Here is a 26,484-nt window from a genome sequence, read left to right on the forward strand (position 1 = left end):
TGAGAATCAGCTTGACTTTCAGAAAGATAAAAGCAGTAGATAGGCAGTTGTGACATAATGGAAGCAAGACATAAGAAAAATAAACAAATTTTTGTAGGATTTGTTGACCTGGAAAAAGTGCTTGACAATGCAAAATGGTTATGTTCTAAATTTGGAACACAATAGAAGTAAGGAATAGCAAAACACATAATATACAATATGTACAAGAACAAAGAGGCAACAGTGAGAAGGAAGATCGAGAGTGAAGCACTCAAATTAAAAAGGGTGTAAGAGAGGTATGTTCTCTTTTGCCCCCACTTTTCAACCTTCAGCATTGAAGAGGCAATAGTTGAAATAAAAGAAAAGGTACCAGAGTGGGGTTAAAATTTAAGTCGAAAGGATACCATTGATAATATTCACTGACAGAATCACTATCCTCGGTGAAAGTGAAGAGGAATTATAGGAGCTGTTGACAGGAATGAACAGTTTAATGAATGGTAAATGCGGCTTAAGAGTAAATTGTAGAAAGATGAAAATGATGAGAAGTAGTAGAAATGATATTAGTGATAAACTGAACATCAAAATTGGTGACCACAAAGTAGACAAAATTAAAGAATGTGCTACCTTGGAACAAAAAAACGTGATGGGCAAAGTCTGGGAAACATAAAGAGCAGACTAACATAGAGGGTATTCATCATCAGAAGAAGTCTGTAGTATTTTAGCCAATGGTTGATACTAGCAAAGAAATTTCTGGGAATATATGTCTGGAATACAGGACTAGGTGGTAGTGAATTGTGGACTGTGGGAAAAACCAGGAAGGGAAGAGGCCCAAAGTGTTTGAGATGTGACTCTATAGAAGGATGCTGAAAATTAGGTGGCTGATAAAGAGTGAGGAAGTTGTCCACAGTACAAGTAAAGAAGATAACATACGGAAAACACTGACAAGAAGAAAGGACGGGATGACACGACGTTTAAAAACATTAGGGAATGATTTCCTCAGTACTAGTGGCTAAAAACTATAGGGGAAGACAGAGACTGCCAAACATCTGACAAATTCAGGGTGCATCGTAACTAATTGTGTAATTGCACACAGTTGAAAATGGTGTAATATTCTGGTTCAGAAATAAAGTGTAAAAGTTTTGTTTTTCTGTGTATAAAAGCAGCCACATACCATCCAACAAACATGACATGATGTACGCCAAGTAAAAAGACAGCAACAGAAAAAAGAGCACAGAAAATACATCACAGACAGTGCCAATAATTGCTTAAAACATGCTGTAACATACAATAAATAAGATTAAAAAAAACCACCGATGACGACGATATTTGTCGCCGAAACTAGTTTGGGATAATAAAGAAATAAACAAGTAACAAGGTGTTTTGCATCAAGGCGAACTCAATTTTCTGATGTTACTATTTTTCTATGCAAACACGGACCAAATGGAAGAGTTCAAAGATAATATTATTGTCAGAGACACACTTGTCTGATTATGAACTAATGGGATTGCCCAATTGAAGGTTTACACCAGGTATCAAAGTCGTGGAGTCTTTGTTGCAGCTAGCTTTATAAGCTTGGGATCAGTATTTGGGTGCTGGATTGCAGTTCTTTCTGTGGATGTGGGGTTAGTTTCTGTGTTAGGGATTTGGAGAATGAGGGTGGCGAAAGGTTTGAGATTAGGGAATTCAGGAAAGTTACCAGAGGATAATTGGGGGGAGTGGGGTGCTGATCACGATTGAATGGAGAGGAAATTGAGCAAGGCAGAGTCCAATATTAGTTTTGGGTCAAGTCTTATCAATGCAGTTGGTGCTGAGGAGGTGTTTCCATTGTGGGGAACTGGAGAATTCTGGAATGTATTCTGGGTTCAAATATAATAAGTTTCCAAGAGACTGAAAAGCTTATGTCGACAAATCGACAGGTTTTCAAGAAGCGTCACTCACGTGAGACTCAGCTTGCCCTTTTCTTACATGATATACTGTGGACTGTGGATGAAGGGCAACATGCAGATTCCATATTCACAGATTTCTGAAAAGCATTTGACACAGTGCCCCACTGCAGTCTCTTAATGAAGGTACGAGCTTACAGAATAGGATCCCAGAAATGCGAACATGTGGTGGAAGTAGGTCTGTAAGGGAGGGTTTGATGGAGGCTCTTGTGATTGTTGTGGATTTGGTAGTGAAATGTGGGATTATGAGGTTAACTGATTGGTGAGTGTTTTGAAGTGGTGTTGTCCACCTGCTTTAATTCCTGGATGGCATTTGTTTCATTAATTAAAACTTCCGGGCTGAATTGCCATGGTCCGTATATAAAACTTCTTCTCCTTCCTGACATTTCGTTGCCTACTGCGGGCAACATCTTCTGAGGTGAGTCGGCGACCGGCTGCTAGGCGCCGGAGGTCCCGCTTATACAGAGCGCTTAGATGGTGCCACAACTCGTCACGTGCTTTCGACTTTAAAACTATCTCTGGCTAGTACCATCTCTGTCGATTACAGCTTCTAGCCAGAGATAGTTTTAAAGTCAAAAGCACGTGACGAGTTGTGGCACCATCTAAGCGCTCTGTATAAGCGGGACCTCCAGCGCCTAGCAGCCGGTCGCCAACTTACCTCAGAAGATGTTGCCCGCAGTAGGCAACGAAACGTCAGGAAGGAGAAGAAGTTTTATATACGGACCACGGTAATTCAGCCCGGAAGTTTTAATTGATGAAGACACCGGCCGTGAAAGCTTACTTGTTAGGGCATTCGTTTCAGTTTAGGATTGTCGGTGAGAGCTATGGACTGGTGGAATATGAACAGGTAGGTATCATTATGGAGGAATGGGTTGCAGCTGGAGATGGATAATTTGATGATCAGACCTTTTGGGAGATGTCAGAAGCTGAGCAACAACACAGGAACAGTATGTGGGTCTGTGTTCTGGCTAGAAAAAGGGAAACTTTTCCATGTTGGTGCATATGGAAGGAGCAAGGATCTGTAGTGGAGGACAAAAAAAAGTAAAAATATGATGGACTGTCTTAAAACCCCAAAAAAGACAGAACGAAATGAAGAATAGTGAGGAAACGAAAAATCAGATGAAATATAACAAAAAAACAAGGTGAAAATGAAAGGTGGATGAGGTCACAAACAAAATAGAAAAAAAGTATAGTAATTATATGTGGTGCAGATTGGTGGGTATATCTGAGTGTAGAGAGGAAAAGCAGCACGTGTAAATGGATCGGACGAGGTCAGAACGGTGTGTGCCTGAGCGGATGAGGCAAATAACTGTAAACTACGAGGTGTAAGAAAATGTGTAGTGCGGGCAGGCCCACGAGGAATGTGGAAAATGCAGGAGTGAAGTGAAGGGGTGCAATCAGTTTGACAGTCCAGGAATAATTACGTCATCAGGGAGAATGTGTAAGGGTTGTGCACCTAGGGTACACTCGGGCACACTGCCGTGCACTGTAAGCCACACGGCCGCTCAGCTGTCGGTAGTTCGCGAGGTGCGTGGTAAGAGAGTGGGATGGTGTGTAGTTTAGGAGCTGATGAGGAAATTCAGGAAAGCAGAGAAAGATATTGACACACTGTATAATGTGATGCGATAGAGAACGGTAACAATGGGAAACAGCACTAGGACTGGGAAATCTGGGTACGAAGTAACAACAGTATGGAGTTGGATGCACTGCTTCTCACCACACAGGTGGGAGGCATTGTGTGGCATCTTCATGATCTGTAGTGAGTGGGAGGACACTATCCACATTCCTCCAGAATTTTAACACCTTTTCCCCTCCTCGTCAGAACAGGCCACCTTCCTCGAGGTCGACTGCCTCCGGATGGCTCCGTCGGCACCTCCTTACACGTCGGACCTGCCTACCTATCTCGACAGCTGACATCCGCTCCTCGGCCAGAGTCCATTCTGTACAGCTGAGCCACCTGTGGTCATTTTATCTGGAGAGACGAGTACTTCCTCTCCAGACATGTTGAGGGTCTCAGTGAGGCCTTCACAGATAGAATTTACTCTCCTCATTATGTCCAGAAACAGATCTCCCACACCTTGTCTCCCCAGTCACATACTTGGAGTGTGTGGAAAAAAAGTCTCGAACAATCTTCTTGTTTTTGAGTGGAAAGTCTTAAGGTAGATCTTTGGTCTGGTACGAGATGAGATCACTGGAGAATGGAGGATCAGATATAATTGTGAGCTAGACAAAATATACAATAGACCAAACATTGTAGGACTGATGAGAACCGAGCACTTTGTACGGGCGGGACATCTCAGCCGGACGGATAAATGCTGACGGCCGTCGAAAGCTACGGATTATACTCCCTGTGGAAGATGTCCACTAAGAAGACCAAAGAAGAGAAGGGGGGATGGGATCCGTAAGGACTTGCTGCAGATTGGAATAGAGAATGATTGGTGCCAGGAGGCAGAAAACAGAACCCGCTGGAGGAGGAACCTCGTAGCAGCGCGCAGCCCTCTGGGCCTGATCGCATAAACTAAAGTAAAGTAAAGTAAAGTAAAGTGAGTAAGTAACACAAAAGAGACTTTTACCTATCGTACACAAAATGGTATCGTGGATGCCCAGCTTCGTGCCTCTGTTTTACAAAGCTACTTTATTTATCACAAATAAGATACTTCTTTTTCATATTATGTTATTACAAATACCATTTTATTTGTTTCAAAGTACTTATTAATTGGATAATTTGCATTCAGAATTGTCATTGACAATAACCGTGGACCACTGCAATGATCCATTCTCTCTGCCCATTGTACAAGCTGACTTTTCTAAACCAGTATACTTTCCAAAACGACAAACTTAGTTTTCATTGTCAACAACTATCCTTATGCCTATAACTACACTTATTCCAAATACTGTCATTATTTAAAATTATAAAAGGGTGAAAGTTTCACATGCATCCCCTGTTTGCAATTAATGCTCAGCTGACTGAAACTGGGAAAACTACTGCAATACCACAGATAAACTTAATAACATGTCATCTGAGCATACCTTTTCAATTAACAAGAGAGAGTTGCCTATTAAAATTGCATTTGGAATCATTATATATGAGTTACAGGGAGAAATGGTTCAAAGAGCAGAACTGTATTTACTAAATGCCGTCTTTACGCGCGAAAAATTTTTCGTAGCCTTTTCGAGGTCAGCTACCGGGTAATCAAAAAGTCAGTATAAATTTGAAAAGACATAGGGTTTTATTAGAACCAAAAAAATACAAACGTTCAAAACATGTTCGACAGATGGCACTTCATGTGATCAGAATAGCAATAATTAGCATAACAAAGTAAGACAAAGCAAAGATGATGCTCTTTACAGGAAATGCTCAATATGTCCACCATCATTCCTCAACTTAGCTGTAGTCGAGGAATAATGTTGTGAACAGCACTTTAAAGCATGTCCGGAGTTATGGTGAGGCATTGGCGCCGGATGTTGTCTTTCAGCATCCCTAGAGATGTCGGTCGATCACAATACACTTGCGACTTCAGGTAACCCCAAAGCCAATAATCGCACGGACTGAGGTCTGCGGACCTGGGAGGCCAAGCATGACGAAAGTGGCGGCTGAGCACACGATCATCACCCCCAATGACGCGCGCAACAGATCTTTCACGCATCTAGCAATATGGGGTGTTTTTTTTTGGTTCTAATAAAACCCCATGTCATTCCAAGCATGTGTGTTAATGTTTACCTCTCTATCTACTATATTCCATGGTTTATTAAGTTATCAAATTTATGCTGACTTTTTGATCACCCGGTAAATCCGCTACTATTTTTGTATCCCGTATAGGCAAAAAGTACACGTAGCTTACATTCTTATGTGAAGTGTCGTTTGCACTGAGACATTGTAATGCTCTGTAAAGAATTTTGTTCAAAATTATGTGCAAGGAAAAAAAATATATATATATATATATATATATATATATATATAAAAAAAACAAAGATGAGGTGACTTACCGAACGAAAGCGCTGGCAGGTCGATAGACAGACAAACATACACACAAAATTCAAGCTTTCGCAACAAACTGTTGCCTCATCAGGAAAGAGGGAAGGAGAGGGAAAGACGAAAGGAAGTGGGTTTTAAGGGAGAGGGTAAGGAGTCATTCCAATCCCGGGAGCGGAAAGACTTACCTTAGGGGGAAAAAAGGACAGGTATACACTCGCACACATGCATATATCCATCCACACATACAGACACAAGCAGACATATTTAAAGACAAAGAGTTTGGGCAGAGATGTCAGTCGAGGCAGAAGTGTAGAGGCAAAGAAGTTGTTGAAACACAGGTGAGGTATGAGTGGCAGCAACTTGAAATTAGCGGAGATTGAGGCCTGGCGGATAACGAGAAGAGAGGATATACTGAAGGGTAAGTTCCCATCTCCGGAGTTCGGATAGGTTGGTGTTGGTGGGAAGTATCCAGATAACCCGGACGGTGTAACACTGTGCCAAGATGTGCTGGCTGTGCACCAAGGCATGTTAAGCCACAGGGTGATCCTCATTACCAACAAACACTGTCTGCCTGTGTCCATTCATGCGAATGGACAGTTTGTTGCTGGTCATTCCCACATAGAATGCATCACAGTGTAGGCAGGTCAGTTGGTAAATCACGTGGGTGCTTTCACACGTGGCTCTGCCTTTGATCGTGTACACGTTCCGGGTTACAGGACTGGAGTAGGTGGTGGTGAGAGGGTGCAAGGGACAGGTTTTGCATCGGGGGCGGTTACAAGGATAGGAGCCAGAGGGTAGGGAAGGTGGTTTGGGGATTTCATAGGGATGAACTAACAGGTTATGAAGGTTAGGTGGACGGCGGAAAGATACTCTTGGCGGAGTGGGGAGGATTTCATGAAGGATGGATCTCATTTCAGGGCAGGTTTTGAGGAAGTCGTATCCCTGCTGGAGAGCCACATTCAGAGTCTGGTCCAGTCCCGGAAAGTATCCTGTCACATACATATATATAAAATAGAGGGAAACATTCCACGTGGGAAAAATTATATATAAAAACAAAGATGAGGTGACTTACCGAACGAAAGCGCTGGCAGGTCGATAGACACACAAACAAACACAAACATACACACAAAATTCAAGCTTTCGCAACAAACTGTTGCCTCATCAGGAAAGAGGGAAGGAGAGGGGAAGACGAAAGGAAGTGGGTTTTAAGGGAGAGGGTAAGGAGTCATTCCAATCCCGGGAGCGGAAAGACTTACCTTAGGGGGAAAAAAGGACAGGTATACACTCGCACTCACGCACATATCCATCCACACATACAGACACAAGCAGACATATTTAAAAGACAAAGGGTTTGGGCAGAGATGTCCAAAAATCTTTCTTCCCCGGTATTGCAGGTAGAATGTTGAAATTTCGTGATGATATAATTTGAAGTTTTCACTACAGAGGGTATTTTGTTTTCATGTGCAGCTCTAGTGAGAGAAGCCTAAACTACACAAAAACACGGCACACGTGTTACTGTCATCAACTTGTGAAGAGCAGTGAAGTGTAGTTCAATATTTGTGGGCCAGAGGGCATAAACTGAGTGAAACTGACAGGGACATGCGTGGCTCGTGTGCAACGACTGTACAGACTGTAGCAGTGTCTCCAGGTGGTGTGCATTCTTCGGAGAGAACCGTGTTGACCTCAGTGATTCGCCAAACTCTGGGTGACCGGTAACAGCTGCAACCCCGCCACATGTCGAGCCACTGAGGCAGCAATTTTGAAAGACCGGCACACGCAACTGCGAACCTTATCGCAGCAATTCGAGATTTGCTATAGTGCAGTGTACAATATTTTTCGCGACACGTCGAAATTTCGTAAAGTTAGTTCTCACTCGGCACATACGAACACGATAGACGACTGCGAGGGCCAGCGAATGGTGATGGGCTCGAACCACTTCATGCATTATTCGGCAGAACGGCACAACTTTCTGAAAGGAATCGTCACCGGTGACGAGTCTCGGGCATACCACTACGTGCCTGAAACCGAACACGCCTCGACGGTGTGGAAACGTGCCGGTTCCCTAGTATGAAAAAAATTCAGAGTGAGTCAGTCTATTGGGAAAATGCTTGTGACAGTGTTCTGAGATACGCTCAGTGTGGTACGGTGGACTACACTGAACATGGAATCACGGTGAATGCTTCAGTCTACATTAAAACTTCGGTTAAATTGCGCCGTGCCCTTTCGTGAGAGACATCCCGACATTAATGCTGACGGTTCAGACTTCTTCGTGACAATGCTCGCCCCCTCATTGCTGCTCCTGTTTGTGCCAAATTTGGGTGGGAGGTGCTCCAGAAACTACCACATAATGTGGACCTTGCATCTGTTTGGTCCTGTGAAGAAATTGCTGACCAGGCAATGCTTTGGGACAGATACAAAAGTGAAATCGGCAGTCCACAGGTGGCTATACTCCAACCAAACAGACTTCTATGAACAGGGGACATCGAAACTGGTACCGCGACGGAAGAATTGTGTCGAGTATGTCGGTGACTGTGTAAAAAAGTAGGTAAAAGATGCAAATGGATTTGTGATTTTTTTTTTGTTTTGTTACCTATTAAACTTTTTGGTGATAAAATTATTGTGTGCTACTTTCTGATTTTTCCTCTTACAAAAATGTGTCATAAATTCCTGATTATTATTTCGTGTCATTTGCTTCATTTTTAAAGATGTGTTCTCTTCATTCCCACAACTATCCGTATCCTAGCCATTACACTAATTCCAAATACTGTCATTATTTAGAACTGTAAAAGTGTGGAAGTTTCACACAGGTCCACCGGTATCCCTCTAATAGACCTAGACACGAGACCTGCCTCGTAATTCCTCCCACTGCAACGTACTCCAGTCCTGTCACAGACATCAGAGGCAGGGTCACCTGTGGAAGCAGCCGTGCAGTCCGCCAGTTTAGCTGCGACCACTGTGTGGCATTCTACACGGGCACCACTGCCGGTGAGCTGTTTCTCCACACGAACGGCCGTCGCTCGACTGTGGCTGACACACAGGTGGTCCGAGTACCGAGTGTGCTATCTGACAGTTTATTTTAATAGTTTTATTAGTTTAATGATAAATGGTTTTTTGATGTTACCGAATCAGCTCTCAAAAGGTACGAAACTCGTTCGGATGGAACTTTAGAGCGTATCTGTCACTGTCTATAATGTATCCGAGTTAAATGTTGCACTTCAATGGACGAAATTCGTCGTTGCTTTTTAGAATCTCACGAGCAAAGGACAGACACTGTGACCCAGTAATTCTGACGAATTTAAAGTGGGAGTTTACAGCCACTCTGATGTAGCTCCTGTGAAAGGGTGTGGTTGACTGTCGCTCCATTTTTAGAAATAATCTGGGTGTGGTGTTGCAGTGCGAGATCTTGTGAATGGTGGGCTCCGTGTGGTTCCCAAGTTGTGCAGCGGCTGTAAACTGAAAATTTACGGAGTAAGCAGCAACCAGTCACAAAATCGTGTTTCCTTTATTTACTTTTGCAAATCGATTTCAACTGATTAACAGCTACAAACACGAGAATAAAAATAAAAATAATTAATAACAGTGACCAAATGAATAAATGTACATAAAGCAACGTAAAACCAATTAAATGTATATAGATGCATTAAACCATTTAAAATGCGCATACAAATTTACCTTTCAATGAATATGTTCCCTGAGTAGTAACACTGTATTAAGCAGAGGCCAAACATTAAGTGGTACGTCGAGAACTGACTGTGACAACGAGGAACTGTAAGGGGGCGCTGCAAAGCAAACCCACCCTCTATGCGAAAAGATACAGTTAAAATAAAAATGAGAAGAAGAAATTACATACAACGTGAGGTAAAATATAATGATAAAATACTGAAATATTTACAAAAAAGGGATATATTGACAAAGATTTTGTCAGCCACATAGTACTGTTATATACGCCAAAAAGCGATTGTACAAATTAGTAAAAAGGAACAAATGTAGGTCGATTTGCAAAAATAAATAAAGAAAACATGATTTTGCGACTGGTTGTTGCTTACATGGTAATTTTAATGTGAGATCTGTTTGTGAGCAGGTGGAATTTGTTGTAGATTCACATGGGGAGAAACTCCTGGCTTTTTTTCTTTTTATGAAGCATACAACACACAGGTGTTTAGGCATCTTCTATTATTAGTATTGGTGTCCTTTAAACCGTCATCACCGTATTTGTATACATGTAAGAAAGTGTGAAACGGGCAGAAATGCTTAAAGTACAATCACTTATATGTGAGATGATATAAGCTAATACTGACAAAAGACCAAATATTATTCACATAACATAACATATCATCTCCCCCAAGAACCATGGACCTTGTCATTGGTGGGGAAGCTCGCGTGCCTCAGCAAAATAGAGTGTCGTACAGTAGTTGCAACCACAGCGGAGGGGTATCTGTTGAGAGGCCAGACAAATGTGTGGTTCCTGAAGAGGGGCAGCAGTCTTTTCAGTGGTTGCAGTTGCAACAGTCGAGCTGATTGACTGATCTGGCCTTGTAACACTAACCAAAACGGCCTTGCTGTGCTGGTGCTGCGAATGGCTGAAAGCAAGGGGAAACTACAGCCGTAATTTTTCGTGAGGGCATGCAGCTTTACTGTATGGTTAAATGATGGTGGTATCCTCTTGGGTAAAATATTCTGGAGGTAAAATAGTTCCCCGTTCAGATCTTGGGCTGGGGGCTACTAAGGAGGATGTCGTCACAAGGAGAAACAGAACTGGTGTTCTGCTGATTGGAGTGTGGAATGTCAGATCCCTTAATAGGGCAGGTAGGCTAGAAAACTTAAAAAGGGAAATGGATAGGTTAAAGTTAGATGTAGTGGGAATTAGTTAAGTTCGGTGACAGGAAGAACAAGACTTCTGGTCAGGGGAATACAGCGTTATATATACAGAATCATATAGGACGAATGCAGGAGTCGGTTTCATGATGAATAAAAAAATGGGAACACAGGTAAGGTACTATGAACAGCATATTGAATGCCTATTTGTAGCCAAGATAGACACGAAGCCCACATCTATCACACTAGTACAAGTTTATATGTCAAGTAGCTCCACAGATGATGAAGAGATTGAAGAAATGTGATAAAAAGAAATTATTCAGATAGTTAAGGGAGACAAAAATTTAGTAGTCATGGGGGACTGGAATACGATTGTAGGAAAAGGAAGAGAAGGAACTGTAATAGGTGAATACGGACTGGGGGTGTGGAATGAAAGGGGAAGACGCCTGGTAGAATTTCGCACAGGGCATAACTTAATCATAGCTAAAACTTGGTTTAAGAATCATGAAAGAAGGTTGTATTCATGGAAGAGGCCTGGAGACACTGAATGTTTCATATAGATTACATAACAGTAAGACAGAGAATTAGGACCCAGGTTTTAAATTGTAAGACATTTCCAGGGACAGATGTGAACTGTGACCACAATATATTGGTTATGAACTATAGATTGAAACTGAAGAAACTGCAAAAAGGTAGAAATTTAAGGAGATGGAACCTGGATAAACTGAAAGAACCAGAGGTTGTAGAGAGTTTCAGGGGGAGCATTAGGGAAGAATTGACAAGAACAGGGGAAAGGAATGTAGAAGAAGAATGGGTAGCTCTGAGAGATGAAATAGTGAAGGCAGCAGAGGATCAAGTAGGTAAAAAGAAGAGGGCTTGTAGAAATCCTTGGGTAACAGAAGAGAGATTGAATTTAATTGATGAAAGGAAAAAATACAGAAATGCAGTAAATGAAGCAGGCAAAAAGGAATACAAACATCTCAAAAATGAGAATGACAGGAAGTGCAAAATGGCGAAGCAAGGATGGCTAGAGGACAGATGTAAAGACATAGAAGCACATATGAGTAGGGGTAAGATAGATACTGCCTACAGGAAAATTAGAGAGACCTTTGGAGAAAAGCGAACCACCTGTATGCACATCAAGAGCTCAGATGAAAAACCCATCCTATGCAAAGAAGGGAAAGCAGAAAGGTGGAAGGAATATATAGAGAGTCTATACAAGGACAATGGACTTCAGGGCAATATTATGGAAATGGAGCAGGATGTAGAGGAAGATGAAATGGGAGATGTGATACTGCATGAAGAATTTGACAGAGGACTGAAAGACCTGAGTCAAAACAAGGCCCCAGGAGTAGACAACATTCCATTGGAACTACTGACGGCCTTAGGAGAGCAAGTCCTGACAAAACTCTACCACCTGGTGAGCAAGATGTATGAGACAAGTGAAATACCCTCAGACTTCAAGAAGAATATAATAATTCCAATCCTAATGAAAGGAGGTGTTGATAGATGTGAAAATTACTGAACTATCAGTTTAATAAGTCACGGTTGCAAAATACTAACACAAGTTCTTTACAGACGAATGTAAAAACTGGTAGAAGCCAACCTTTGGGAAGATCAATTAGGATTCCGTGGATATGTTGGAACACGTGACACAATACTCACCCTACGGCTTATCTTAGAATATAGATTAAGGAAAGGCATTTGGAGACTTACAGAAAGCTTTTGACAATGTTGACTGTAATACTGTCTTTCATGTTCTGAAGGTGGCAGGGAGCAAAAGGCTATTTACAATTTGTACAGAAACCAGATTGCAGTTATAAGAGTCAAGGGGAGTGGTTGAGAAGGGAGTGAGACAGGGTTCTGGCCCATCCCCCATGTTATTCAATCTGTATTTTGAGCAATCAGTAAAGGAAACAAAAGAAAAATTTGGAGTAGGAATTATAATCCATGGAGAATAAATAAAAGCTTTGAGGTTTGCTGATGGCATTGTAATTCCCTCAGAGACAGCAAAGGACCTAGAAGAGCAACTGAATGGAATGGACAGTGTCTTGAAAGGAGAATATAAGATGAACAACACTAAAAGCAAAATGAGGTTAATGGAATGTAGTCAAATTAAATCAGGTGATGCTGAGGGTATTAGATTAGGAAATGAGATATTTAAAATAGTAAATGAGTTTTGTTATTTGGGGAGCAAAATAACTGAGGAGGGTTTGAGTAAAGAAGATATACTTGTGAAATGTAAATTGACTATGACAAGGAAAATGTTTCTGACTAAGATAAATTTTTTAACATCAAATTTGAATGTCAGAAAGTCGTTTCTGAAAGTATTTGTGTGAAGTATAGGCATGTATGGAAGTGAAACATGGACAATAAATAGTTTAGACAAGAAGAGAATACAAGCTTTCAAAATGTGGTGCTACAGAAGAATGCTGAAGATTAGATGGGTAGATCACATAACTAATGAGGAGGTACTGAATAGAATTGGGGAGAAGAGGAATTTGTGGCACAACTTGACTAGAACAAGGGATCGATTGGTAGGACACATTCTGAGGCATCAGTGGATCACAAATTTAGTATTGGAGGGAAGTGTGGAGGGTAAAAATCGTAGAGGGAGACCAAGAGATGAATACACTAAGGAGATTCAGAAGGATGTAGGTTGCAGTAGGTACTGGGAGATGAAGAAGCTTGCACAGGATAGAGTAGGATGGAGAGCAGCACCAAACCAGTCTCAGGACTGAAGACCACAACAACAACATATCACATCACTGTGTCCATCCATGAAAATACTGCCCCATCTGAACATGCACAAACTATCTTTGTTCTTTATTTTGTGATAGTAATACAGTCATGGAAAAAACACTGGCAAAAATATATAAAGTCAGGTATTTTTGCACAACAGTTGGTGTGTCCTATTATAACCGATCATCTGCTAATTGTAAAAAAAAATCTGACCATAGATGTTTGTTACAAAGTGAAATTGAGGCAAAGATACCACTAATGCTGCTTCATGCTTTGAGTGTTGAAAGTTACCGCAATGTGTTAAACAAAACATTCACTCTAAACATAAAAACAATAAAAAAAATTTCTGTAAAAGTACAAGCCAGTTGTACAAGAGGTCAATGAAAGACGAAAGTTGGTAAGCTATCAGAACCATTGCAAAAAGTCAAAAGTGTAGAATAGCACATAGGTGTAGATAGTAGATACAGGTATGAGTAGTAGCATTACATTAAAGTGAAGTAATTATATCGAAATCATATGAAAAGTATAGCACGCATTTAAAAATGTAGGTCACCACATAGATGTTTGTGGATGAATAGTAATCACAGCTCAAGTCATCTTGCTGGTATTAAACATCTTGTCTCATAAAGTACAGAAACATAATAAAGCTTTCGGATGTACTTATGCAAACATTACAGTCAATGTAAATGAAAAGATATTCATATAATGTAAATAACTGACAGATTTTAGACATTTAACATTAGACTTTCCTAACACATTAGTGGGTCAGATCCACGGATTAGGTGCTAGCGCAAGACAATGGAAGTCACAACAAAGTCACGTATCTAGTGTTATGCATGACAAAGATCAAGCCCTGCAGGAGGCTAGAGAGGCTGAACAAACAGTAATAGCCTTTATGTCAGTACAACAGCAAACAGTAATAACCTTTATGTCAGTACAGGCAGTAAAACTTTGTAACCGTTTGGAGGAGAGATCCTTTCATGAGCTATAATGTACACACACACACACACACACACATTCTCCTCTCTGCAGGCTGGACACACAGTGTGAGTGAGTGTTCTCTAACTCACAGAAGGATGTTTTCCCAGAAGTAGCAAGATTTTCCTCCTCTTTTTGTGTGATCTGTTGAAAACTCAACACTCCTGGTATTTGGTGAGTGGCCTAATTTACTCCTAATTATAAACAAACAACAATTTTTTGACCAAAAATTAGTGCACAATATTTGCAGGAATTAACACAATATTCCAATCAGTTAATGTCTCTACACTTATGTTTGTCTGACTCAAACTTGTTGCAATATTTTTTACACTTATAGCACTGCACACAGTCAGTCGACAGCCCCAATATTTCAAACATATTGTTGTATTTAGGATACATGCCACAAGTAATCACCACAAGTACCGTTTTCGTAAAGAAAAAATAAGTTGGCAGCTTTCATCCAATGTGCCTGTCGCAGATGATTTCTCTGATTTCCCTACTCCCATCCTGAATTTCTTCCAACATAATTTGAAGGCTTACATCGCAGGAAAGAAATTAATGAGTCTTCAATGAACATAGTGAGTTTGTGTGTGGTTGTGTGTGTGTGTGTGTGTGTGTGTGTGTGTGTGTGTGAGAGAGAGAGAGAGAGAGAGAGAGAGAGAGAGAGAGAGAGAGAGAGAGAGAGAGAGAGAGAGAGATTCCAGCAATAATTGTGTTAACACATTTGCTTGACTATTGTATTCATATTTCATTAGGAAAGAAAAAGGAAAAGTATACATGACGGTTTCTTAATTCTTATTACAGACTTCTGAGGGTTGTGGAGGAGACTTAGATTCTTCATCCAAACTTTGTCTACTAAGTCTAGAAATTTGCTGTTTCAGTGTGAAGCTCAGACCACTTTGAAGTAACCTGCTTCACGGTACGCACACAGTGGAGATACGGGCACTCACCGTCGGGTCCTCTTCTGTGTGACAAAAATGTCCTCCTGAAAAGTAGTGTGTGGAGAAATCTGTGAAGAAACGCAGTCAACCGTTCCAGTTGCAAAACGTACCAGTTTCTCACAGTCATTGTTGTGTTTGGAGGGAAATGGTAAGCAGTATCATAATCCCAGTAGAGAGTGACGGCACTGCCCTCTCCTCGGTTTGTGTGTGTGCGGTGGAGTGGAAGGTTTGGAAGTGATCTGATATTAAAACTAAACTTATATCAAAATGGTACATTTCCACAGACAGTAACTCAAGTTTTGATGACGAAACTCTAAGTCCCCTTTACAACTGTAGAAGTGCCCGTAAGCTTTTCCTCCTGCAACCCTTGAAGACTGCAAGAGGACACAAATGAATTAATGACATTTAGCTGCTAGAGGGCTTTTATTTACATCAGTGGGAAAATTTGAACATTTGTGCCAGACCGGGATTTGACCCGGGTCTCCTGCTCACTCGGCAAATGCTCTGACCACCGAGGCATCTGGACACGGTAGTCATTGCAGCTTCACGGACTACCGTATCACACCTCCTGTCAGACCTAGTTCTCAATTTACGGGTGTAATGAGCAGGGACACTATCTCAGTAGTGTGTGGATAAATGGAGAATTTGAGTCTAAAGGGAGGTGAGCCAGCATCTGTCTAGCAAGCAGGAGGTGCAGGTTCGGATCCCGGTCCAGCACAAACTTTTAATTTTCCCCACTGATGTAACTCGACGCCCACTAGCAGCTAAATGTCAGCAATTCCTTTGTGTCTCGATTCGTACTGGTTGCAGGATCAAAAAAGGTGTCTGTTCTCTTGGACACGTGAATTTTGCAGTAACTTTCATTTTCGAGTTGGAGAGGAAAAAGTACTGCGAGAACAGAAATTATAAGCCCTGCGGACGGGAGTTGACTGTTTAGACACGGGTTTCGTACCGTTCGGCCACAGTCGGTGAGGCTTTCCTTGTGAAATGTATCTCTGATAGTGGATGACATTTCACTGTGACAGGTACCGCAGCTGTATACATTTTAAGAAATCGTTATTTGCACAGTCTCAGGTGTATGACATAAATGATTGAGGACTAGCTTTGATCAAATATAAGAGAAAGGAAAGAAAAATAAAAAAACTGTCCTGAGCGGGATACGGGTCCATTTGACCAAAATTTTCAGAGTAACTGTAGACCATAACTCGACTATTGCGGACCTACAGCAGATTGGTATGAGTGCACGGAAATGTGTGTGATTTTAAACTGACTTGCCCCCAGATAGCTACCTGTTATGCTAAAGAGCATAGTTACAAAACACAAAGGAAGGACTAGATAGGTTGAGGACAAAGGGCACTAGGAATGGGAAATGGCAGTTGGTAAGAAGGCAGCTAGGAGGAGTAGATATTCGGACAGTTGTCGTATAACAGATAGATTTTACCAACTGTCTGTGTTTAGTGGAGTGTCTCTTGCAGCCTCTTGTAACTGTAGGTGTAGGAAACATGCAGAAGTCCTCAGCAGTTAGAGAACCTGAGTCAGTTGCAAATTCTAGCAGCAGAACCTTCTTCTTCCTGTTAGATAATTCACACGGCAGAGGTATGAACCCGCAGTTGCAGGAAGTGTCGGGGGGAGAGTAACAGGTCACCGGCATTGTGAAGCCTAGTGCGGGATTGGCTCAGGTGACCGTTAATGTAGAGGAGTTACGTAGGAATTTTACAAAAGAGGATCACATCGTGATTGTGAGTGGCGCTGGGAATAGTATCGATAGGGTGAGGGAGTGTGATGCAGGTGGTGACCTGGTAGAGATAGCTACTCAAACTGGTGGCACTAACCTGCACTTCGTGCAACCGTTTCAGCGTCACGACTGGCCTCGTCGTAGTGTTGCCGTTGGGTGTGTTAACGTGGGGCTGGAGAAGGCACTGATGGAGGAGGACACAGACTCGACTGGCAGCACTGCCATGTGATCCATCAGTAGATCGGATGTCACTAGGCATGGTCTGCACCTCAATAGGTATGGAGAGGGGAGGCTGCCAAAGCTTATAGGTAACAGTGTAGTGGGTGGTGGTGGGATCACTCGTGGAAAAATTCCTGTAGTAATTGGTGTTAGAGCTGCATCTTTTTTAGATTGAAGTCAGCTGATAGGTGTTGTTGTTGTTGTGGTCTTCAGTCCTGAGACTGGTTTGATGCAGCTCTCCATGCTACACTATCCTGTGCAAGCTTCTTCATCTCCCAGTACTTACTGTAGCCTACATCCTTCTGAATCTGCTTAGTGTATTCATCTCTTGGTCTCCCTCTATGATTTTTACCCTCCATGCTACCCTCCAATACTAAATTAGTGATCCCTTGATGCCTCAGAACATGCCCTTCCAACCGATCCCTTCTTCTTGTCAAGTTGTGCCACAAGCTCCTCTTCTCCAGAATTCTGTTCAATACCTCCTCATTAGTTATGTGATCTACCCATCTAATCTTCAGGATTCTTCTGTAGCACCATATTTCGAAAGCTTCTATTCTCTTCTTGTCTAAACTATTTATAGTCCATGTTTCACTTCCATACATGGCTACACTCCATACAAATACTTTCAGAAACGACTTCCTGACACTTAAATCTATACTCGATGTTAACAAATTTCTCTTCTTCAGAAATACTTTCCTTGCCATTGCCAGTCTACATTTTATATCCTCTCTACTTCGACCATCATCAGTTATTTTGCTCCTCAAGTAGCAAAATTCCTTTACTACTTTAAGTGTCTCATTTCCTAATCAAATACCCTCAGCATCACCCGACATAATTCGACTACATTCCATTATCCTCGTTTTGCTTTTGTTGATGTTCATCTTGTAGCCACCTTTCAAGACACCATCCATTCCGTTCAACTGCTCTTCCAAGTCCTTTGCTGTCTCTGACAGAATTACAATGTCATCGGCGAACCTCAAAGTTTTTATTTCTTCTCCGTGGATTTTAATACCTACTCCGAATTTTTCTTTTGTTTCCTTCACTGCTTGCTCAATATACAGATTGAATAAAGTCGGGAAGAGGCTACAACCCTGTCTCACTCCCTTCCCAACCACTGCTTCCCTTTCATGTCCCTCAACTCTTATAACTGCCATCTGGTTCCTGTACAAATTGTAAATAGCCTTTCGCTCTCTGTATTTTAACCCTGCCACCTTCAGAATTTGAAAGGGAGTATTCCAGTCAACATTGTCAAAAGCTTTCTCTAAGTCTACAAATGGTAGAAACATAGGTTTGCCTTTCCTTAATCTATCTTCTAAGATAAGTCGTAACGTCATTATTGCCTCACGTGTTCCAACATTTCTACGGAACGGATGGGTTAAACATCATCATCAGTTATCTGCTATATTAGCAGGTCCTTTGCCTCTCCATTTTCTGCGATCCATTGCTTCCTTCTTAAGGCTGCTGTATGTTGTACCGTCCATCATGTCATCCAGTATCTGGAATCTCTTCCTTCCTCGCTTCCTTTTCCCTTCTACATAACCTTCTAAAACTGTTTTTATCAGTCCGTCATTCTTTCTTAATATATGCCCAATCCAATTTCTTTTTCTTCTCTTTATTACATCTAGTAACTGCCTTTTCTCTCCCACTCTTCTCAGTACCTCTTCATTTTTTACTCTGTCCATCCCCTTATTCCTTCCATCTTCCGCCATGTCCAGATCTCAAAAGCCTCCAGCCTTTCTCTGTCTTTTTTCCTCATAGTCCATGTTTCAGCGCCATATAGAAGAACACTCCATACAAGACATTTTATGAGTCTCTTTCTGAGTTCCCTGTCCATACCGCTGCAGAAGATTCTCCTTTTCTTATAAAACGCCTCTTTTGCCATTGCTATCCTTGTTTTAATTTCTTTTGTTAAACAAAAGGTTTCAAACGGTAGGCATCCTTTTTTATTTAACTAAGGCATTTGATTGTGTTGTTCAAAGAATATTGCTGCAGAAGTTGACCATTATGGAATACAGGGGGTAGCTCACAATTGGTTCACCTCTCATTTTAACAATACAGCAAAACATCATGATCCACAGTGTTGAGAATGTATACAATGTGGGGTCTGAGGGGGGGGGGGGGGGTGGGGGGGGGGGAGTGGGGGTGCACCAGCGATCAGTGCTGGGGCCACTCCTGTTCCTTATTTATATAAATGATATGCCTCCAAGTATTACAGGTGATTCTAAAATATTTCTGTTCACTGATGACACCAGCTTGGTAGTAAAAGATGTGTGCAACATTGGCTCTGTTTCAGATAATGCAGTTCATGACATAAGTTCACAGCTTGTAGAAAAGAAACTAATGCTAAATTACAGTAAGACTCGGTCTTTACAGTATCTAACAGACAATTCAACAAAACCTGACATTTTAATTTCACTGAATGGGCATGTGATTATTTAAATTGAACAGATCAAATTTCTAGGTGTTTAGGTAGATAGTAAACTATTCAGGATCTTGTCTAAAGACTTAATGGTGCCATTTGTGCTATTTAAATGGTATCTGAAATAGGTGATAGTTTGATACAAAAAGTCATTTACTTTGCTTATTTTTATTTTCTTATGACATTTTGTATTATATTATGGGGGAACTCTTCCCATTCTCTAAGGATATTTGTGGCTGAGAAACAGGCAGTTCGGGCAATAACTGAATCTATTGTCGACCCTTGTTCATTAGTCTGGACATTCTGAAATTGGCCTATAAATATATGTATTCTTTACTGTCATTTATTGTTAACAATATCAGCTTATTCCCAAGAATTAGCAGCTTTCACTCAGTTAATACTAGACAAAAGTCCAATCTCCATTTGGGTCGCACTTCGTTGGCTCTTGTGCAGAAAGGGGTGCATCCATTTTCAATAAGCTACCACAAGAATTCAAATGTCTTAGCAGTAATCCACACTCTTTCAAATAGAAACTGAAGAGCTTCCTCATGAGCCACTTGTCATGTTCTGTCAAGCAGTTCCTAGAAAAAATAAGCCGATTCCTGTGTTATATTGTTGATTTTGTTTACATAAACTTATGGCTTGTCTTTTTTGGGTTCATAAACATTTTATTTTATCTGTCAATACTTTTATGCTGTAATTTCATGTACTGACCAGTCCCATGACCTTAAAGATTTGTTCCTCAATTTGGTCCTACAAAACTAGTTGCTTAAAATAAAAAAATTAAAAAAAAAGTTCCTGAAGATTATGATTCCTGCTGACCAGTCAAATGTAGGCAAACTTTAAATTACTGCCTGTGGGTAGTTACGTTTGTTGCAAATTTTCTGTGGTGTCTACTGGGCGATGCACGACTGTGCTAATTATAGCATACTGTCATTAATTTATTAAGATGGTAATTTATGTTGGAGAAATGGAACTACACTAAGATAGTAGACATGTAGTACCACAAGATTTGATGTTGTTAACAGTGAAATCTAAGGGCTAGCTAATGTGGAAAGACACTGAATTAACTGTTATTGTAACAAGTGGAGTAGCACCTTATTCTGACAAAAGCACACTGGTAGACACACACAGACTGATTCCCTTCCTGGAGGAGGTTTTGTATGCTCATTGCTGACTCTCCTTAATTTTGTGGCCATAGCTTATCATAATTGCCCTTCTGACCTCTGATTATTTCGAAAATTTTGCTCAGTTTGATGTTGCTTATGCTGCTCTGGCATTATCTTCAGTTTTTTTGCCTCTCTGTTTATTGATCCTATTAATATCTGAGTGTTCACAGTTGGTGATGAGTCAGGTATATGTGAAACAAATTGAAATTCAGTCTTTGATATCTTTGAAGCTATTATACTTACAATTCCCTTATTTTTAAGTATTCTGAAATTCTACCTGCCCCAAATTGGCTAGTGTATTGTGACCTGTGACTTGGATATTTCCTAAAAACTATTTTATCTTCGCATGGCACTCAGTTAGAATATCAAAGTCGTCAAAACTGGTGAGCAGTTTGCAAGCAGGTCATTTAAATTTTGTCTCTCTGATTTTTTTCTCTAATAAAGACAAGATAATCTGACACAACTTTAACTATGTATTTAATTGTGTTTTAAAGGGGTCGAGGGCTGAAAAGATTGAGAAAGCTGGACATATGGTGTGGACCTGGCTTGGACAATGAGACAATAATTGCCATCAGCCGTGGGCTCCCTGCTTTGCGGAACTCTCTGTCTGTGATGCAAAGGTGCTCTCGGCTGCTGCCTTCTCTGAGATCTACCGCCTGGAACAGCTTGAAATGTAAGCACTGCTACTGACTTTGTAGTGTAGTTCAAACAAAATAACTGGCTAGGTGATGAAACTGTAACTGGTGAAGGAGTTGAGAACTGTATGAGTAATTCATAAATGTGATGATTGAAAATGTGTTAAAAATCATAAGTGCAGCCATTAAATGAAAACACATTGGGGGACATTAAAATTGCAACAGTACACAACTGGAACATGAGGAACATCAAATTTGCTTGAAGGGTACTGAATGTTTGGATACGCAAACAACTGGCATTTCAGTGTAACCCCACAGAGTAAGTAGAAGTAAATCCACTACCTTCTGTATGTGAGGAAAGATTACACAGTGGATTTCACATTCAGAAATCACATTAGATGTTGTTCGTGAAAAGGTTGCATTATACCTCGTGTAAGATGGAGAAATGTCTGTCGGCACATGTCAGGATATGAGAGCAGCACGGTTGTGGCCTGTAGAGACTGTTGTTTATCAATGAATGATGTTACTGCTTACATCAGTCGAGATCCGACAACTCTACTGCAAATATGGAACCGATGTATACTTGCACCAAGAATGATCAAAAGTACTGTTTGTTAACAAAACCAAAACTCAATTATAATGTCCTCGGACAAATATCCACACGACTATATGCACATGTCAAAGAAAGTTTTGCATCACCCTGGTTCCCAGAACTCTTGAAGATAGACATTGACTGTGGATATTGTATCACAGACACAGTCCCTTTGACTGTTGAGAGGTGTCACTAAACCTGCCCAAAGGTGTAAACAATCCTGCATGAGCAGCACATATTAGATGCGAGGGGGTCCGATAGCCAATCAGTTCCAGTCATCTACCAGGAAGTAAAAGGTACACGGCTTGTGTTGTCTGTATTTCAATCGTGCCTAGACAGTCATGGTCGCAGTTTGATCACATCCCCAGTGTTACTTTGTGCCAGGAAGGGCTTTCAACAAGGGAAGTGTCCAAGCATCACGGATTGAACCAAAGAGATGTTGTTCAGATGTGGACAAGATACAGAGAGACAGGATCTGTCGATGACATGCCTTGCTCAGGCCGTCCAGTGGATGACCGCTATCTACGGATTAAGCCTCACAGGAACCCTGATAGCACTGCCACCGTGTTGAATAATGCTTTTCGTGCAGCCACAGGACGTCATTTTGTGACTCAACTGCACGCAGTAGTCTGCATGATGTGCAACTTCACTCCTGATGCCCGTGGTGAGGTCCATCTTTGCAACCGTGACACCATGCAGAGTGGTACAGATGGGCCCAACAACATGCCGAATGTACAGCAGTCCGGACCACTACGTCTGAAGGTCTCGCTGTATGGTGGTACAACGTGCAATGTGTGGTTTTCACGAGCAATAAACATCATTTCCGCCCTTTTTATGTTGATCTCTATTCCAATTTTCTGTCTTGGAACCGAAGTGATGCAAAACTCTTTTTTGATGTGTGTATAACAGAAATGTCTCTGCTGTGGACATCGTGTGTTATGTTCCTACACGATGAATCCTAGAGTTGCAGTAGGAGGCGGCGTGAAGTGTGGGGACGTTGTTGTTGCTGCTGGCATGCAACAGCTGATGTGCTGCCGGTGAAGATCGGGACAAACTGGGCTGAGTTGCCAGCGTGGAGTGCTGAGATGGAACTGCCAGTACTGCCGAATGGTGGCATTGCATCTGATCTGCTGGTACTGTCCGCTCCATAGCATGTAAATGACTTTGTATGGTTTTGTAATGGCTTAAATAGTCGGAGCAGACGAGTATTTGCATGACGCTGCAAGGCAGCGTGACTAGGCGTAGCGAAATAGTGTTGTGCTGATAGTGTTCTCTGCTGTAACAGGCAGACTTACAAAAGAACATTCCAAAATCAAGATAGGAGACGAGGTACTGGCAGAAGTAAAGCTTTGAGGACGGGGCGTGAGTCGTGCTTGGGTAGCTCAGGTGGTAGAGCACTTGCCCACGAAAGGCAAAGGTCCCGAGTTCGAGTCTCAGTCTGGCACACAGTTTTAATCTGCCAGGAAGTTTCATATCAGCGCACACTCCACTGAAGAGTGAAAATCTCACACTGGAAACATTCCCCAGGCTGTGGCAAAGCCATGTCTCCACAATATCCTTTCTTTCAGGAGTGCTAGCTCTGTAAGGTTTGCAGGAGAACTTCTGTAAAGTTTGGAAGGTGGAAGACGAGGTACTGCCAGAAGTAAAGCTGTGAGGACGGGGTGTGAGTCGTGCTTGGGTAGCTCAGTCGGTAGAGCACTTGCCCGCGAAAGGCTAAGGTCCTGATTTCGAGTCTCGGTCTGGCACATAGTTTTAATCTGCCAGGAAGTTTCAACATTCCCAAATGTCAATAAACGATCTCGATGAAACTTGGCGGGTGTGTTGAGGAGCCAAATAGTACAGTATATATATTTTTTGTTGGTACCTAATTTCACTATTAAGGGATAAAACACACCCTGAAAGACAATTTGGCAGTTTAGGTTTAGAAGGAATATCTTCAAGACAATATATAAAAAATGTTTTTCGTATGAAAGGTCATGTGTAATTAATATTCTTGAAAACTGTGTAATCAGCTTCTGTAATAATTTGAAATTTTGCAAAATGCTGCCTACTGCAGTTCTATTGTGTTGTTTCTCAGGTGGAGACTGACATCATAATCATTCAGCAGATGTAAATCAGAAAGTCTTCTCACAAAAACTTCCAACATCGCCAACTGTATACTTCCCACAGCTGTACCTGTGCTGTCGATCCCTTTGGTATCACTAGGTGAGGGTGAACGAGTTCTTTGTCTTCAGGTACGATGCTCTATATGGTTCTTTCACACTGACCACTGCAATAATCTAACAACAATACAGATATTCTCCCTCACTGGGAAAGAAAACAGCTTTCAAATATCTTTCGACTTGGTCGGGTGTTTGTTTGGTGACATTTTGATGGTATGACAAGGACATTTGTGGCTTCAAAAAGAAATTCTCAAGTTCTCGGACCAAACTCACCATTGTTTTCTCTTACAACTATGAAAAGGCAGCTGGTCAATGTGATAAAACCATTTAGAGCATTGTACATGAGGAGAAGGAACTTGTTTGTAAGGCGATCCCAATAGGCTCGATGGCACAGGTACAGCCGTGGGACGTATACAGCTTTTGATTTTGGAAGTGGTGTCAATCTTCACTTGTGAAATAATGAAATCGAGCTGCAGTCACTAGCACTAAACAACCAATTCTCTTCGCCAAGACTTATAGATATATTGAAATATGCCTGATCCACAACAGAATATTTTGAGTACCATCTGTGACAATTTGGAATCCTGCTGAATTTTGTTTTATATTGTCTTCTCTGTTGCGTATATTACATGAAGAAATTTCATTCATTTTATGTGTATGCTGTAAGAAAACATGTTTCAAGAATTTCTTTACAAATTATCATCGTCATTATTTTCTACAATAATAAGTAGTTACTTATTATTTTCAATTAACAAAATACACACATGTGAAATGCTAAACGAAGAAAGAAAAGGAACAAGAATGTAAAATAACAACTGAAGAAATAAAAAAAATATAAGTGAAATGAATAATTTGAATTGTAATGAAAGTTTATATATCTTACAAAGTAAAATCCAGGATGGAATGTAACAATACCAGAGAAGGAAAGTTGCGGAGATGAAGAGTCGCGATAGGCACAGTAAAAAGATTCACACCATCATAGCTTTTGGCCATGAAGGCCTTTGTCAGCAGTAGACACACATACACATACACACACGCACACAAACACTCACACAAACACAACTTGCACACACGTCTGCAGTCTCAGAGAGCTGAAACTACACTTTTACATATCTTAATCTACGTTGAAAATACTCTTACAGCACACATTGTGTACAGCTTCTTTTCAAAAAATTGTATTTCAGAAACCAGCTTTATTGCATAGGGAAGCTTGAAAGCTTCTTTAATTTACGTTATACAAACATTTTCATTTCTCGAAATTAATTTGATTTGATTTGATTTATTATTGGTCCAGTTTTATCTTACATCACAAATTGTGCAATTAATATTGGACAGGTCAAAGATAAGTTACAATAATACATAGTATTAGCAAAATAGTAGGCAAATTAAAAATAAGTACTTATTACAATTAATTTTGTTACATATTTAGAAATTCTCTGGCAGAATAGAAACAGTGCTTTATTAGAAATGCCTATAGTTTAGCTTTAAATATTGGATGAGTAGCATTTTTTATTTCCTCTGGTATCTTATTGTGTAGTATTACACCAATGTTAATTATGCTCCTCTGATAGGTGGTTGTTCTGTGATATTTTTGATGTATATATGATTTCCCTCTGGTTCTATGGTTGTGTACATTTTTGTTCTGCAGCAGTTTATCTTTTTCACTATGGACTACCACCTGAAAACAGGCAGTTTCATAAATGAATAAACTTGGAACATTTAGAACACCAAGCTCTGTAAAATGGGGTTTACAGGACTCCATCATTTTAAGGCCACAAATTATTCTTAAAGCTCTTTTTTGCATTCTAAAAACCTTTACACTGTGAGTTGAGTATCCCCAGAAAATGATCCCATATCTGATTAGTGAGCGGAACTGTGCATAGTATCCCTGCAGTACTGTTGTTTTGCTTGTTGTAGCCTTTAAAATTCTTAGGCCATAGCATACAGATGATAGATTTCTACACAAGTTATTTATATGTGTGTCCCATTTTAAGTCTTGCTGAACCCTAAGACCCAAGAATTTTTTGACACTTACATTTTCTAGGGGATCATTTTTTAATTGGGCTTGAATAGACATTTGATTACTTCGAGGAATTAAATGAAAATCGACACACACAGTTTTTTCAGTATTTATAATGAGTTTGTTTTTTTGTGAACAACTCAGAAAGTCTTTTCATAT

General features: G+C 40.8%; 1 protein-coding gene and 1 long non-coding RNA gene across 15 annotated transcripts in view; both read left to right on the top strand.

Annotated features, from left to right (window-relative positions):
• LOC126424955 (uncharacterized) overlaps positions 1–24,523 on the top strand; it is a 59,541-nt gene extending 35,018 nt beyond the window's left edge. The window contains exons 2-3 of the long non-coding RNA XR_007576237.1: positions 21,411–21,589; positions 24,221–24,523. This is a non-coding gene — a long non-coding RNA (uncharacterized LOC126424955). The remainder of the gene's footprint in view (positions 1–21,410; positions 21,590–24,220) is intronic.
• The window catches only part of LOC126424950 (uncharacterized), a 311,907-nt gene that overhangs the window by 185,858 nt on the left and 99,565 nt on the right, over positions 1–26,484 (top strand). The gene's annotated exons all lie outside the window — the stretch shown is intronic.

Source organism: Schistocerca serialis, chromosome 10 (assembly GCF_023864345.2).
Source record: "Schistocerca serialis cubense isolate TAMUIC-IGC-003099 chromosome 10, iqSchSeri2.2, whole genome shotgun sequence".
Lineage (NCBI taxonomy): Eukaryota > Metazoa > Arthropoda > Insecta > Orthoptera > Acrididae > Schistocerca > Schistocerca serialis.